The sequence below is a fragment of the Heterocephalus glaber genome, unplaced genomic scaffold (assembly GCF_053883595.1).
Source record: "Heterocephalus glaber isolate CG9 unplaced genomic scaffold, H.glaber_assembly_v1.0 deba00001561, whole genome shotgun sequence".
In the NCBI taxonomy this organism is placed as follows: domain Eukaryota; kingdom Metazoa; phylum Chordata; class Mammalia; order Rodentia; family Bathyergidae; genus Heterocephalus; species Heterocephalus glaber.
Window position 1 is genome coordinate 1,218,372 of NW_028258349.1, and position 15,916 is coordinate 1,234,287.

Sequence of the window (15,916 nt, forward strand, 5' to 3'; positions counted from 1 at the left end):
TTACCAACTAAGAAAAGTCCAGGTCCTGATGGCTTCACTGCTGAATTCTACAAGACATTTAGAGAAAAATTATTGCCACTACTATTTAAACTCTTCAATGAAATTGAAAGGGAAGCAATACCCCCAAATTCATTCCTGGAAGCAAGCATCACCTTGATCCCCAAAGCAGAGAAAGACCCAACCGAAAAAGAGAACTATAGGCCAATCTCCTAATGAACATAGATGTAAAAATCCTTAATAAGAGAGTGACAGATAGAATCCAGAAGATCATCAAGAAGATCATACACTCCGACAAGTGAGATTCATCCCAGGGATGCAGGGATGGTTCAACATACACAAATAAATCAATCCCCAGTACCAATAATAATAATAATAATAATAATAGCAATAATAATAATAATAAATAAAAACACTCAAAGCTGTAACAACATCACAATGTCAGCCTTCTAATAAAAAAGAAGTAACCAAAATTAAATCAGTATTAGAATTTAGGGATTGGGGAAAATTTTTTAATTAAAAATTTTAAAGGTAGTTCTGGGATCACACTGAAATTAAGCAAAAAGTACAGATTATTTGCATATGTCACCTCTTCCCACATATGTACCACCTTCCCTGCTATTACAATCTTTCACCGCAGGGGTACATTTGTTACAAGTGATGAACCTACAGTGACACACAATTATCATCCCAAGTTACAGTTTGTGTTGAGTTCACTCATTGTTTTTGACATTCGAGGGATTTTGACAAGTGTCAAAAAAAAATTTTGACAAATTTTTGACACGTATTCACCATTACAGTATTGTGTAGAATAGTTTCATTACCCTAAAAATCCTCTGTGCTCTACCTATTCATCCCTCCGTCCTCTAACCCCTGAAAATCACTAATATTTTACTGTCTCTGTAATTTTGTCTTTTCCAGAATGTGATGTAGTTGGAATCATCTAGTAAGTAGTCTTTCAGACTTGCTTTGCTCAATTTGGTTGCTTCCAAGTTTAAGCAATTACAAATAAAACTGCTATAAAATTGATTTACAGGATTTTGTGTGGACACAATTTTTTAATTCATTTGAGCAAATGCTAAAGCGTGTGACTGTTAGTTCATATGGCAATGGTATTTTTAGTTTTGTATGATTCCCAGGCTATCTTCTGAAATGCCTGTGCCATTTTGCATTTTCACCTGCAATGAATGAGGATTCCTGTTGCCTCACCTCTCTGTGACATTTTGTATAGTCAGTGTTTTGGAATTCAGCCATTCTAATAACTATTGGTGTTGTAATTTGCAATTCCCCATGACACACAATATTGAACACCTTTTCATATGCTTATTTTCCTTCTATCTTCTTTTATGAAGTATTTGTTCAGGTGTTTTGGCCATTTTTTAGCTGGCTATCTGTTCTCTTCTTGTTGAGTTTTAAGAGTTCTTTGAATAATTTAGGTAACAGCCCTTTATCATGTAAGTCTTTTGCAAATATTTTCCCACAACCTGTCCTTCTATTCTCCTTCCCGTCACATTGCCTTTTGCTCAGAGGAATTTTTTATTTTAATGAAATTATCAATTATTTATTGCATGAATGGTGCCTTTGGTATTGTATCTTAAAAAGTCACCACCTAACTCAAGATGAACTAGATTGTCTTTTACGTTATCTCCTGAGTTTTATAGTTTTGCAAATACATATATATCTGTGATACATATTTAGTTAACTTTCTTGAAGTGTGTCAGGTCTCTGTTTACATTATTATATTTGCTTTTGAATGTGGAATTGTTCAGCACCATTTGTTGAATAAGCTATCATTTCTTCATTGTGTTGCTTTTACTCCTTTGTCAAACATCAGTTGATTACAATTATGTGGGTCTCTTTCTGGGCTCTCCATCCTTTTCCACTGATCTATTTGTCTATTCTTTTGCCTTGAGTACTAAAGCTTTATCGTACACTTTTATGGTACACCTTGAAGTCAAGTGGTGCCAGTCCTGGAACTGTTCCTTTCTTTCAATATTGAGCTGACTATTTTCAGTCTTTTGATTCTCTGTATAAATTTTAGAATCAGTCTTTCAACATCCACAAAGTAACTTGCTGGGATTTGCATTTATTTTTAATTTCCTTTGATATTCTGTTAGCATTTTCTATATAATGTACACTATCTAAAAGTAGAACCACACTTGTCTGAGGAAGAGCTCACTATTCTTCAGTGAATTCAACTTCCACCACTCACTCCTTTTGATCAGTTTGTACCCCTGACTCTGCAGGAGGTACCTTTCAAAGGATAAGTGCCAGCATCCCTTGTAGCCTTCACCAATTCTCTGTTTACATACCTCTAGGAAGGTAGAGCACTGTGAAGCTTTTGGATGCAGCTGCCTTGAGGACTACCAAGGTGAGATCTCCTTTGACAAAACCCAAATTACAACCCACTTTACTCCTAGTGAGCAATAAAGTGGCTTGTATTGGTGCGACAGCACTTTAAAACTGCCAACATCACACAACAAACGTATACACTTTAACCTTCCCACAGAGCTGTGTGTTTGTTTCTTAATGCTTGATTTAGACATAAAATGATAGCCATAATTCCAATGATAATCATGAGGACCATGGCAACAAAGACAGTGGTGATGATGAGGAACCCAAACCCAATAAAGAAGATGGGACTATTGCTAATGGCTTTCCATATTTTTGCCCTTACTTATGACATCTCCTTTCTCAGAGATTCAATAATATTTTATGTACTTTTGACATTTTCTCTAGTCAATAATATAGGTGGTTTCCCAAGTTCCTAAGGACAAACTTGTATTTTTTTTCTAGATCCTTCACTCTCATTTGTCCTTATATTCAGCAAGTACTTGGTGAATGTCTACAATGTCTACATGTTGTTGTGCTAAGCCTTGGCACTGAATTGGGTATGCACTAAGTATCAGCAAATTTTTTTAATAACTGAGAGAACTCAAACTATAGATATAGAAATTATAAATAATTTCACAGGCAGAAATGCTCTACTTCTATCCTAGCAGAGGACATATAATAGATGCTCAAAAATACATATTGAGTAGTTGATAAAAACTGTCCAAAGAGTGGAGGGAATATATGAAAATTCTGTATTTTGTTCTTAATTTTTCTGTAAGGCTAAACAATCATAATATATTCAAATGTATGCAAACACTATTTATAGAAATGAGAAAAGTTTAGAGAGACTATCAATTTAGGCATTATGTGGTTTGTGTTCCAGTGACCATCCCCAGACAGGTATATGGACATCATAGCTCCTTTGTTATCTATGTTGTTAAAAAGTCTAATACATGGGCCAGGGATTTAGCTCAGTGGTTCTGCTGCCTCCCTTGCAAGAGCAAGGTCCCAAGTTCGATCCCAGGTACCAAAAAATAAATAAATATTAAAAATTTTTAAAAAGTCTTACACAGTATCATACTAGGAGGTTTTCAATAAATACTCTTTGAATAGAATTAAATTAAATAGAATTGAATTGAATTGCCTAAGACAACACACTTGAAGATTTATCAGCAGAGATGCTTAACCTGGTTCACATTAGAATCACCCAGGGAACACTTCGAAGTACCATCTACCATTCCCCAACTTCAGATATTTAAATTTAACTGGTATGGAAATCCTTAAGGTTCTGAATTTACTGGTGAGTAGTCCTCATTATGAACAGTTACTGAATTCACAGAGGCTCTGAGATGCCTAAGGATATGGGACACATTTCTGGACTGAGTAGTCATTATTGGGAAAGGGTTGATTGATTCATATGTTGCACAGTTTCAAACAGGGCAAGAAGCATAAAGAATCCAGTGTGTCTGTGTTGCAGACAGATCACCGTTTATGTGAGCTGGCACAAGATATTAGCAGGTCAGTGGAGCTCCATTTTTTGATAGTGTTTGGTTTCTGAATGCCTTCAAGCTGTGTGTTTGGGTGGTATATCTGGAGTGTATGTGATATAAAGTGCTTGAAAGTAGATCTTGCAAAGGAACTTGGGAAAGATTTCTGAGAGTTCATGTTAATTTGAAGTGGTGTGACAATAGTATATGGGGTGGCCATCTACTGAAAATGCAATCACATGGAAAAATTTGAACTGAATTTCTTACATGAGATAGAGGATTCATAGCAGTTTGTGTCTGTGAAGTGACTACGTAAGGACAGAAAACTAAGTTCACAGAGAAGCTGGGAGTGGGTAAATAATGACGGGACACCTTTCGATGAAGTTTCCGCTCTGAGCTGGGACAGGGAGACTCTTGAAGATTCTAAGAAAATGATTCTGGAAACACCTTCCCCACTTCCCTTACATTTGAGGTTTGTAAAGCAAACAGATCCTAACCAGAAACAGAGGTGGGTCCTCTGCAGCATCCTGGCCCTCCAGCCCACCCACTGGAGCAGCTGCAATGCTTCTGACTACAGGCACAGAACAAGGAATCTGAGGCAAAGGATGAAGAGAGACATATTTGCCAGCAACAAGAACGTCCTGGGTCAAGGATCTGTCCTCACCTAAATAAGAAGCTCCTTGAATGTCCATCTCCTGTGAGGAGAAAGTAGGGAACAGGTTCTGACTAAAACCTTCTTGTTTAGAGATGGCACAGATTCAGAGATGCTTGAAGCCCAGTGTCCTTCATCTTCCGCTACTTCAGGTGAGGAATTATGGACAAACCAGGCCACCAGAGAAAAGTTTCAGAGCAAAAAATACTTCCCGTGAGGAGAGGTTGCTTCCATTCAAAGGAGATGGGCACTGAGATGAGGCTACCCACCTCAGGGTTTCACACACAGCCAAATGCAGCTGCCCTCCCCACCAGCAGTATTAGCACCAACTGTCAGGCTCAGAATGGCAGAGGTTGACACAGTGTGTTCTGCTGCTTGGTCATCATAATCCTAAGAGCTGATTTGGTTAAATCTTTTTATATCCATTAAAAAGCTTTCATGACTGATGTCTCTTACAATAATAACACCGCAGAGTATTATTTGTTCCCATGTAAAAAATAAAGAACTAAAAGTACAGCAAGGTAATGAAACTTCACCAAGTAGTAAAAGACAGAGCCAGAACTTAACATGGGTCTTCTGACTTTAAATGCCAGGCTCTTTGCATAACACAGGTAAGTATATACCAAGTGCCTGAAATTAATCCACAGCTAATATCCGGATAAATTCTCATCTAAGTGCCAAAGTACTGTCTGAGAGGGGATCCAAACTGCTTGTTCCCATAGCCAAACATCTTCACCTCCTGGTCACCAAATGAGACATGAAATTTGGCTTCAACCACGACCAAATGCATGCGTGGAACAGAGTGGAAAGAGAATTGTTAAATAGTGATTCTGAGCACAGGATTTAGAGTCAGACCTACATGAGGTGTAAATGTATTACCTGCATTTCCTTGAGCAACTCATTTCACTTCTCTAAGCCTAAATATCCTCATCTATAAGATAGAAACAATGCCCTTACAGAACTGTGAGGATCCAATCAAGGCTCTGAACATAGCCTTAGCCTGGTGCATGCTAAGTACACAAATGTTATCTTCCTTTTATTTTACACACACACACACACACACACATTTAACCATGGGTGTCATTTGCTAGTGAACCACTATTAGCGTCCTCTCTATTGCTGATAACTAATGTCCTTAGGGTAACTTGTTAATGAAACTGCCTCTATTGTCTCAGCTAGAAGAAACCTTAAAAAAAGAACAAGTAGAGGTTTTTCAAGTAGATGTATTAAACAGAAAGAGCCCTGGATTAGCAGTAGAAGGAACTTCGAGTTCATTTTCAGTTCCACGGCATACATATGGTAAACCCTGAAAATGTCTGTTTCCCTTCCTGTTCTATTAGACATCTGTGAAAAGAGGGGCTTCACTGAGATCTCAAAGGCCATTTACAGGGCTCTTGCTCCTCCAAGCAAAAAAAAAGGCAAAAGGCAAGCACTCAGCAAAATGGTGCTGAACCCCCTACTGGCTTGAGCAGTACGAACTCTCACCTCAAATGGCTGGCCTGAGAGTTTTGGCCACTTGGAAAAATCATCTTTCCTTTTGGACGGGACTCTTGAACTTTGGCCAGGACTCAGAGGTCCCAACTGAAAACAGCCCCAGAGTCACTAGATAACAAAGAGAAAGGCACCCAGCCAAGAGGAGGAAATGAGTCCGAGAAGCTGGACTTCAGAGTCACCAACTGAGAAACTCCCCACCCAACTGGCCTTCTACCCACCAGCACGCCAAGCCTTAGGGAAAAGCCACCCTCATCCAAAGTTGCCAGCAGCTGCCCTGCAACACACAGTTCCTGGTTATGTTTTCTCCTAGACTTGGCGCCCTCAAACATCACTACTAAATGCCTAAAACCTAGCTGCCCTGCTCAGCCTCCTCCATCCCCAACCTAAAGACCTAACTCTGCAGTCGGCCTATCTTGCCTGCCAACAATTTCAGCCCTGCTAAGGCTGTTTATTGTATCTTCCAGCTGCTGTGGATTCATTTCCTTTGCTTTGGCTTTCTGTGGATATTAGCGTTCTTCATCCTTCCTTCCATAACACAAATCCAGACCCCCCAAAATGTGGGATCTGACTTCTGCCCTTCCTTGTCAGACTCAAAACTTCTCTCTGACTCTTTTAAAACTTTTCCAGAAACACTAAGGGAAGTATATCAGGAGCTTTCGTTTTCGAGAAAGAAGGAAAAAAATAAAGGGGGTAAAGAAAAGATCCACATAACTTACTTTTATCCAGGAGTGCACAGTTTGGGAAAGAAGAAAACAGTTATAATCCACTGTGTTCCCCCAACCCAAAAAGAAGGATTTGTTGTGAAGCACTTCTTTTTCCCCTTTGCCCGTAAAGGAGGCTGGTGGCAGGCATACATCCACAGGCTGATGCAAGATGCCTCTGAGAGAAACCTCACATTCTGAGGATTCCTGGGAGAGCGCCAGGGATCCCAGCATCCAATATATTACACATTTGGTTTCAATTAGGAAGGGGGTTGGGGAGGGAAGAAGGAAAGTCACCAATCAGAGCTGTTTTCTGTTTAGAGACTATTTCTTTTGACCCAAGGGACCATGGGCAAAGCTATAATTTACAGCAAAACCCATTCATAGAAGAAAAAATATGTATAACCATAGGACAGACTTAAAGACATAGCTCCCTCCCGTATTACCACCCCCACACCCTCCTCCCTCCCTCTAAATCTTGGTCCCTATCCTGTGACCTTCCCCCACCTCATTTCTCTTACTTGAACTGAAACTATAAGCACACTTAACATTTGGAGTTTCTTCCAATTGAAGTTTATTGGGCAGTTGGGTCAAAGACATGGAATTGGTCTTTAGTATTTGGGCCATGAGAGCTCACAGCTGAGCCCTCCTCTCCCCAAAAAAGATTTGGTTTAATCCCCCCGACCTCCTCTAAAAACAAGGAAAAATAAAAAACAGAAAAAACTTGATGGTTCCAAATTCAGGATTCCTACATATATATATATATATATATATATATATATATATATATATATATATATATATTTTTTTTTTTTTTTTTTTTTTTTTTTTTTTTTCCCCACTCAATTCCCATTTGGCCCTGGCTGCTAAGGGTCTGTTGCTGTCCTGTATTCCTGCTGCTAAATGAAAACACAAGCTTTTACGAGGACTTTCTAAATTATTTTGTAAACTTTTTTCCTCCCCCTAATCCCCTCCCATCTCATTCCTGTGGCCAGGGCCAGAGATCATGTGAACGTGGTGTGTAAGCAACAAGCAGGAACCCTTGCTCCAGTTTCTAAATGATAACTGATAATCCTCTCCATCCATCCAGGCTCCAGCCTTAACCCTTCAGAGCCTGGATAAGGCCTGAGCAAGACTCGGGGCCCTGATTCTCCGCAAGTGCAGGGAGTGCAGGACAAGCAGGCTCTGAAGGGCCAGAGACACACAGGGGAGGGAGATGGCAAAGGAGACCTCGCCTACCTTTGAGAGCCAGCCTCCTCGTAGAGTCCTCCTTCTTCTGGGCTCTGGAGCTAACACCAGCTCTTCTCTCTTGTACTTGAGCTGCTCCAAGATGAGCAGGAAGAGAGGTGGGGCCACTAGGCAAAGGAGGGAGGGGCATCCCCATAACAAGTCAGAAACAGGAGATGCTTCACAAAGGGAACAGGGAGGCAAAGAAATCCTCAGTGAGGTAGCCCTAAAATTAAGATCCAAAGTGTCAGTGTTAAGTGCCTGACAGGCTCCTAAGCCCAGCAACAATGTGAAAGTCAGAAAGCAGCTGTAATGTCTTCTTCACAGCTAGAACAGGATAAGGAGAACAGAGGCTGCTCAGAGCCACAGGGAAAATTGAAGCAGAAAACAAGGCCTAAAAGGAAAAAACTAGAACCAGGATTAGTTTACACAGAGAAAGAACAATACAAAGACAAGCTATTCAGGTCTGAGGGTTTCCAAGGCGAAAACATTCAGCTCAACTTAATAAGCATTTATCAGGCACTTTACCAGATGCCTATGAGAGACTGCTATGAACATCTGGTTACAGAAATAGCTCTAGGATCTTCCTCACTCATCTAAACCTGTAGTAGTTTATCTCCTTGGTATTACGATGAAGTACGGTGGTATGAACTATAACTCCATGGATTGAGTGAAGTTACAGGTTGTTTTAGTTGCTTTTCTCGTTGCTGAGACAAAATTCCCGACACCCACAAGTTAAAGGAGGAAAGGTTTATTTGGCTTTACAATTTGTAGAAGTTTCAGTCCATAAACAGCTGGCTCCAAGGAAGGGTAGCACAGGGCAGAGGGGCAACAGTTCATGGTGGTGGAAGACAGCAAAAGCAACAAGGGGCCTTAACAGCATCTTCCTGCCCCTTTTATGTTATTCAGACTACTTAGGGCTGATAGCACTCACACCCTTAATCCTAATGCCCTCGGGCCTAGCACTGCACTATGAACCAATCACACGCTCTAGATTCAGCCACCCCTGAAAAAGCCCCACCTAAGACTGCAAGAGGCTTTGAGGGGACATCTAAACACAAGCCATAACATGGTTAAATGTGGAAAACAGTGTAATTGCTTCAAACCAGAGCCTAGGAAAAGGCAGGTGTGTATAGGTATGTGTCCTCAAACACCAGTCAGTACCTTTGGTGGTTCTGTTCCACAGGTAGGACCACTTGCATGTGCATGTGCACGTGTATAACTAGGATTCCAGCTTGAGCCAGATGTTGACTTCAAACCCCAGAAAACCAGACACCCCTGAGGAACGATGTGCAGCCCCATCAAGTGTTTAGTTGGATACAGTCCAAGGAGACTTGCGGAGAACTCACCAAGTGAAAAGAGATAAAAGATGGTACCAAGTACAACCAAGCTTTGTCATAGGTAAGGAGTAGCTCAAAGAAAAATACCATATTTACCACTCAAAATCTTATGCCTGTTGCTCCATCTACCATCTCTATCACTTGGGCTATTCTGAGCCAAATCCAAGGTCCAATCCTGAACTCTAGGAACTAAATACAACCAAAACAAGAGCAGGATAAAGCTGAATGTGATACTTTCCAACATATTTGAGGGGCATTTAAAGCATTAGGAAGACTTATCAGACTGGTGCCTCTGCTTTTTGAGACATTTCTGGGTGGGGAGGATGTGTTTCTTCAACCCCAATGAGTAACTGTGGTAAGAACCAGAGCTGAGAAGAAATATAGTAGGAAGTATTACTTCAAAGCTGAAAGAGTCATTTTATGGGACACACAGAAGAAATTTCCTGAGGACTCTTAGAACTATTTGATAGAGTTTGGAGTGTGGTTAGAATTCCTAATATTATGAGAGCAGATGTGGAAAAATACAATTTTATTACTCTTTTGTGCACAGATTTTTACCCCCCTTGTTGGCTTGGCTTGGAAATACAAGTCACTGTAATCAGAATTATTTATGGTCCATACAAGGTAACACATCCTTGTTATGAGGACTTTTGTACACTGAAATACAGAATTTTATTACTAGAACTTTGCTAAAAATAGAGTAGATTTATCTGGAATGGTCAAGATACATTGTAAGGAAATATGCAAAATGATTTTTCAAGGTCTTTCCTAGTCTCCAACAATTAAATACAGTGGTGCTTCAGTTCATGAACACTTTTGTTTGAAGCAATTTAGTTTGGAAACACAACTGTCTGGCAAAATTTTGCTTTTGTTTGCAAACTCTGCATCAGGTGATAGACACAACTGTGGCCATCTTTTCCAGAATCTTGGAATAAATTAAGTTCAAGAACCAAGGCACTATTGTACAAGTATTAAGAATTGAAATAACTATAATATTTCTATCTCTAAATGATTAGAAGCTGGATACCTCTGTAATGCTTTAGGAAATAAAATAAAGGACAGAAATAACAGAAATTTAGAAAGAATGGCTATTATCAAGACATCAACCAACAGGACAGTGGGGAAAAGGGAACCCTTCTCCACTGTTGGTGGGAGTGTAGACTGGTGCAGCAAGTATAGAAATCAGTGTGGAGATTCCTCAAAAAATCTAGGATTAGAGGTCCCATTTGACCTAGCTATTCCCTTTCTGGGGATCTTCCCAAAAGAATTAAAACCATCATACCACACCAATATATCCACACCCATGTTAATAGCAGCACAGTTTGTAATAGCTAAATCTTGGAAACAACCCAAGGAGAATCATCTTGAAAAAATAAGTCTCTAACTGTTCCATCTATAAAGTAGGAAAAAGATAAACTGAAAACTCATATGGTTGTGAGAATCTGATGAGGTGCAGAAAGAATAACTTACTGAGTGCTTACTATGTGCCAGGTACTCGTCTAAGAATTTTGCATTTATTATTTCATTTACTGCTCTCAAGAATTCTGTAAAGAAGGGACTATTATTTCCCCAGTGTACATATGAGTACACTGATGCACAACAAAATTCACTTGCCTGAGACCATGTCTTGTACAGGTAAGAGTGTATGTGAGCACACCCACATGTGTCTTGTTGACAATAAGGTTTTGTGTGTTTATGGAGTGAATAGGAAAGATTTCCGAGCAGGTGGGAAGTTGTTAATTCTTAGTTTTTTAGGAATTGAATCTTGTGATCTTTATGAAGAATAACCCATACCCCATCTTTTTCACTCCTGAAGCCAATTGTTAACCCTGTCACTGCTCCATAGCACTTGTGCAACAGCAAGAAACAAGCATTAAAAAATAAAATCTGATCTTTTTTATTTGACCCTCCCATGAATGAGCTAAAAAGTTGAGTAAAGAGGAAGTTGAAGTTAATGGTGAAAATAAGGTTCTCATTTGCCTCTGTTTTTAACAATGCCACATATAGTGTTTCCTAGCTCCAAGAGGCTTTCACAGACATGACTTCATCTGGTCCTCAGACAGCCCAGATATGCACTCAGTGCAGATATTAATATCCTTGAGCTACAAACAAGGAAAAGGAAGCTCAGTGAAGGGGAAGCTTACTTGTGGTGTTTTACGAGTCAAAGTCTAGCAAAGGGTCTCAGACTGACAGAGTCTGTATTCAAGTCAGGTTCTCAGGACTCTCAGGGCTCCTTCTTCCCATTCAGCATCAGCAACAGACCTTCTCAGAGCCTCTAGATTCTTAATTGTCCACAAGGTGTGGTGGACAAGTGATCTGGTCTCCCTGCCTGCTATGCTGCTGGTTCATTTCTTCTCTCATTGTGGAGGAAGCATAACAATTCCTCGCTTCGCCCTGGCAGAAATTCTGAGAAGTGGAGTGAACAAAATAGACCCAGAAGACTCAGAATTGTAACTGAGCTGTGAATTCTCTGAGGAGAGTGAGGGGTATGAAGAGAATTGCTGAAACAACATCATTGTCATGGGGAAATTAACCCTTTCCCAAGTTACAGTCTGGAAACCTACACTGTCCTTAGATTTAAAAAACAACCTACTTGTAAATTGCTGGATGTAGTGGCACACATCTGTATTCTCAGCACTCTGGGAGGCTGAGGCAGAAGGATCACAAATTTTAAATCCAGGCTGGGCAACTTTAGTGACTTAGCAAGACTCTGTCTCAAAATTTAAAAATTAAAAAGCAAATTTTAAAAAAAAGGCTGACGATGTAGTTCAGTGTGAAGGTCCTAGTTCAATCCCCAGTACTGCAAAATAAATAAATAAACTCATTCATTCATTCATTAACTGCCTCCAGGGAATAGCATTTGTCAACAGCCTATTTATCAATACTCAGAATCAAAAGTTCTGCTTTAGGGTCTGGGGACTTAGCTCAGTGGTTCCGCCACCTGCTTCGCAAGCGCAAGGACCGGAGTTCAATCCCCAGTACCAAAAAAAAAAAATTCTGCTTTATATCTTTCCTGACTCTCCCTTGCTGCCATTTGTATCAGACCCTTGTCTGCACTCAGCAAAAACAGCATGTGGCTTCCCGCTCCTCATACGCCCATACGTCAAAGCAGAATGGAGTTGGAGCAACAGTGTTAGTTTCCATGCTCAGGCCCAGTTTGCAGCAATCATCTTATACATAATGATAACCCTCCTTCTGAAACTTGAAGACCCTCAGCCACCTCCCTTCCGGCCTGGGGTTTTTTCAGCATCTGTGGGAGAAACAACAGTCCCATTGCCAGTCCAAGATGTTTGAAAGATCAAATAACTTTCACTTATTCACTTAAGCCATATTTTTAGAGAATCACCCTACTTTTCTCATTTATGTCTAAAGAACACTGGGAAGTCTACAAGAAGTGAGTGCTAATTGGAAGGAAGCTTTTAAACAAGTATTAAAAATCATTTCATCCTCTAAAACATCTCATTCTAGAGGCCTTGCACAATGACCTGTCTTTCTGTTCCTAATGCATAACTCCATCCCATTGCCCTGAGTTACACCATAAACACCACCTTCTTGTTTCTAACACACAACATATTTCACAGCAGAAAGGAATTTATAGCACCACTGTTATTTTTCCAAGCGCAAGTCCAGTGTGGACTGTCCAGCAGCACTCAAATTACCTTTCAGGATAGAGAACAGATTCTGATTCTGTAGTGCTGGGAAGGCTCAGATGTTACTTAGGGATAGAATCTGTGTTTCCAAGGCTCTTTGTGTCCTAGACAGGAACCCAGATACACAAAATGCTTTCATTTTGAACAACTGAAGAGATTTGAGGCAAACAAAATAAATAGGAAAAAGAATAGGTTAAGTATTCCTAGACCCAGGTGGGGAGGGGTTTGAGGGGAATAGAGTCAGGAGAAAACACAGGGCATGTCAGCAGACTTGAAGAGAACAGGTCAAGGCCTGCAAGCTCCTGTTCTATATTTAGCCCATGGAGAGCCCTACTTCCTTCAATGGAAATAAGATTAGAGGTAGAATTAATTTTTCATTCAAAGTCAGGAATATATTTGACAGAGCTTGCAGAAGTAAAGGGAGACATGGGTCCTGAGTCTGTATTCTCTCCGTATCCTATAGCTGAGGCCCGTGTGTTCTCACCTGTAAGCTCAGTGTTCCCCCCCCCGCATCTTCTTAGGATCAATCTGACCCTGAATTAGATCTGTGCAATTATGGCGAGTCCATCTAGGGTTAAAGACTCACATCTGATTTTGTCCCAATTCCAAGTTTCATCATTACTGAGGCCAAGCATAGTAGAGGCTTGTAGGTCTGCTCAATTATGGTGATCCTTTGTATTGTTATCTCCCCTCTAGGGATGAACTATCAGAATCAGGCTTAGATGAGGTAACCTTTACTTCCTTGGCTGTAATGGAAGGGATCAGGAATAGACACCTAATCTAAGCTGTTCCTTGAATTCTGTTCATAAAATCTGGAAGTGGAGTAAGGAGTTGTAAGTCCCATCTGATTAGTAGCTTGCAAAGATAAGATATTCTAAAGAAAACACAAGTGGTATTATTCTCTGCATTACATGGACTGTGTGAACAGAGAAGCCTGGTCCCTAGGGAAAAAGGAATGAGGTCAACATGCAGAAAAATGTAAATATAAATGGGAATCCTGGAAGTTTTCCAGTTCCCAGTCCCAAATTTTCCCCAGGGTGAAGGTGCTCTTCCTCCTCTTGGATACACACAATTATCCATCCTTATAAAACATTCCCATTTGTTACTTAACACATTCACAATGGGGCCATAATTCATATATCTCATTGCTGGTGGCTTGAACCACCAGTATGTGCATGACTGACCCACACATGACTGTACCACTTCCACCACCAGTGATACAAGTCACTTAATGAATGGGACAGTCATGCATGCACCACTGGTGGCTCATGTTGGCAGAAACTTGTTAGACTGTGTCAAGTGGACCTTTGTAAGTTGAAATATGAGTCCTTTCAAGTCTCTGTACAGGTGTTGCTTCTGGTAAACTAAACATTTCAATAAGAACAGAAGTTGAGTATCATTATTCCAATCATGACAGACATGGAAATCAGCTAAAAGGCCCCCACTAGCATTCCTAGTAACTCTTTGTTGATCAACTATTTATTTGCCTGAATTCTGGAGTAATGCCTTCCTCTTGGGTTTGGTGTTCTGAGCTTTGCTTCTATATTATTAAGGATTCAGTCAGGAAAACATATCACACTAGGTGTTTCAACAGAAGAGATTTAATAATATGAATTGGTCCCACTCATGTTGCAGGGCTGACTAAGCAGAAATAATAACTGTAGGAAGCACTTCCATCCTAAGGCTGGAGGAACAAAAGGGAAAGGGATTGGGCTTAGTAGCTAGAAGAAGGGAACACCATGTCGCTATAGCTCAGACCTTTGAGGTGGTTCATAATGTGAATTCTTCTGTACCACTAAGGAGACATGTTGAGGCTTGTACTGAAAATGCAAAATGAAGCTGGAAGCTGTAACAAACTGCCAGGGTGGTGTAAAATGCCGCCGCTGGGGGCCAAGGTGCCACTTCTGGAGCAATGACACTGATATCAAAAAACAGGAAATGATTCCCTTTTTCTCATCTTCCTGCCTTTCAATCTCCATCTCCTGCCTCCTCTTAGTAAAACCTAAGAGAAAGCCAGCAAAGATAGTGTAAAGTAAAGATAACCCAGTAAAGACAGGCCAGAAAGTATAAATCTTGTTCTAGAGCCAAAACAAATGAAAATCAGGTCTCAAACACTAGTGTCTGCATGTGACTGAACTAGAGAAGAGAAGGTAAGATAGAGTTTTGGAAGAATTGTCATCTACCTGTGGTCATAAAAGATGGGCTAAAAGGATGGGACAGAGAAAAAGACACTGAACTAAGTTCTATATTCCCTTATAGAAAATGAGAATGAGGGACAGCTTGCAATGTGTTGAGGAATGATTGTGGGGAAGACAAGAGGAACAGTGTATGAGGAATAATAGTTTATTTAATTTTATAGTGAAGTCTAAATAATGAAAAGATAGTTGCTTAAAACTATATTAAGAGAAACATAGGATACTTTCATATAGAGTAGAATAGTGCAGTGGTAAGAACGTGATTCTGGCCCCTGACTACTTGAGTTTGAATCTTAGTACAGCTACTTACTATCAAGGTGATCATGACCATTATTAGGCTCTCTGTACCTCATTTCACTGATATCTATCCTCCATAATTGTTCTGAGGATGCTATGGGCTTATAAATTTAAAGCACTATTTATAATAGTGTCTGCCTCATACTAACTACTCATTAAAGGTTAACTAACTTGAATACAGAAAACAAACACAAACACACATGTATGTGTGTACAAATATATTTAATATACATTAAATATATATGAAAATATATAGAAAAAGTATAGCTATCAAGAAATTAGGAAAAGTCAAAACCACTGAATAATTAATGTCCATATTGCATATCAGAAATATTTCTCCTTTGAGTCACAGAAAAATATAAATTAGGAGCTTGGAGAGGTCTTGAAGCTCATTGAGCCCAGGCCTTCCCCACTCCTACCCCCACACTCTCTGCTCCATACTATAGAGAGGGAAATTTAAATGCAAAAGAGTAGCCTTAGATTACTCTGCCTAATAAGAAGGCAAGACAGAACAGCTATTTTCTTTTTTGTGCTGATGATGG

At 40.0% G+C, this 15,916-nt stretch overlaps 1 protein-coding gene across 17 annotated transcripts in view; it reads right to left on the minus strand.

The window, feature by feature from the left end:
- The window catches only part of Ddr2 (discoidin domain receptor tyrosine kinase 2), a 192,292-nt gene extending 184,248 nt beyond the window's left edge, over nucleotides 1-8,044 (minus strand). For 3 of the 17 annotated variants that reach the window (XM_087190871.1, XM_087190873.1, XM_087190866.1), the window contains exons 1-2: nucleotides 7,905-8,028; nucleotides 5-47 (exon numbers count right to left, since the gene is read on the minus strand). The gene's annotated coding sequence lies outside the window, so the exon portion shown is untranslated. Of the gene's footprint in view, nucleotides 1-4; nucleotides 48-6,680; nucleotides 6,883-7,904 lie in introns of those variants that run through there. The other 14 variants (XM_087190863.1, XM_087190858.1, XM_087190870.1 and 11 more) reach the window with 10 other exon arrangements.
- Nucleotides 8,045-15,916: the final 7,872 nt, after the last annotated feature.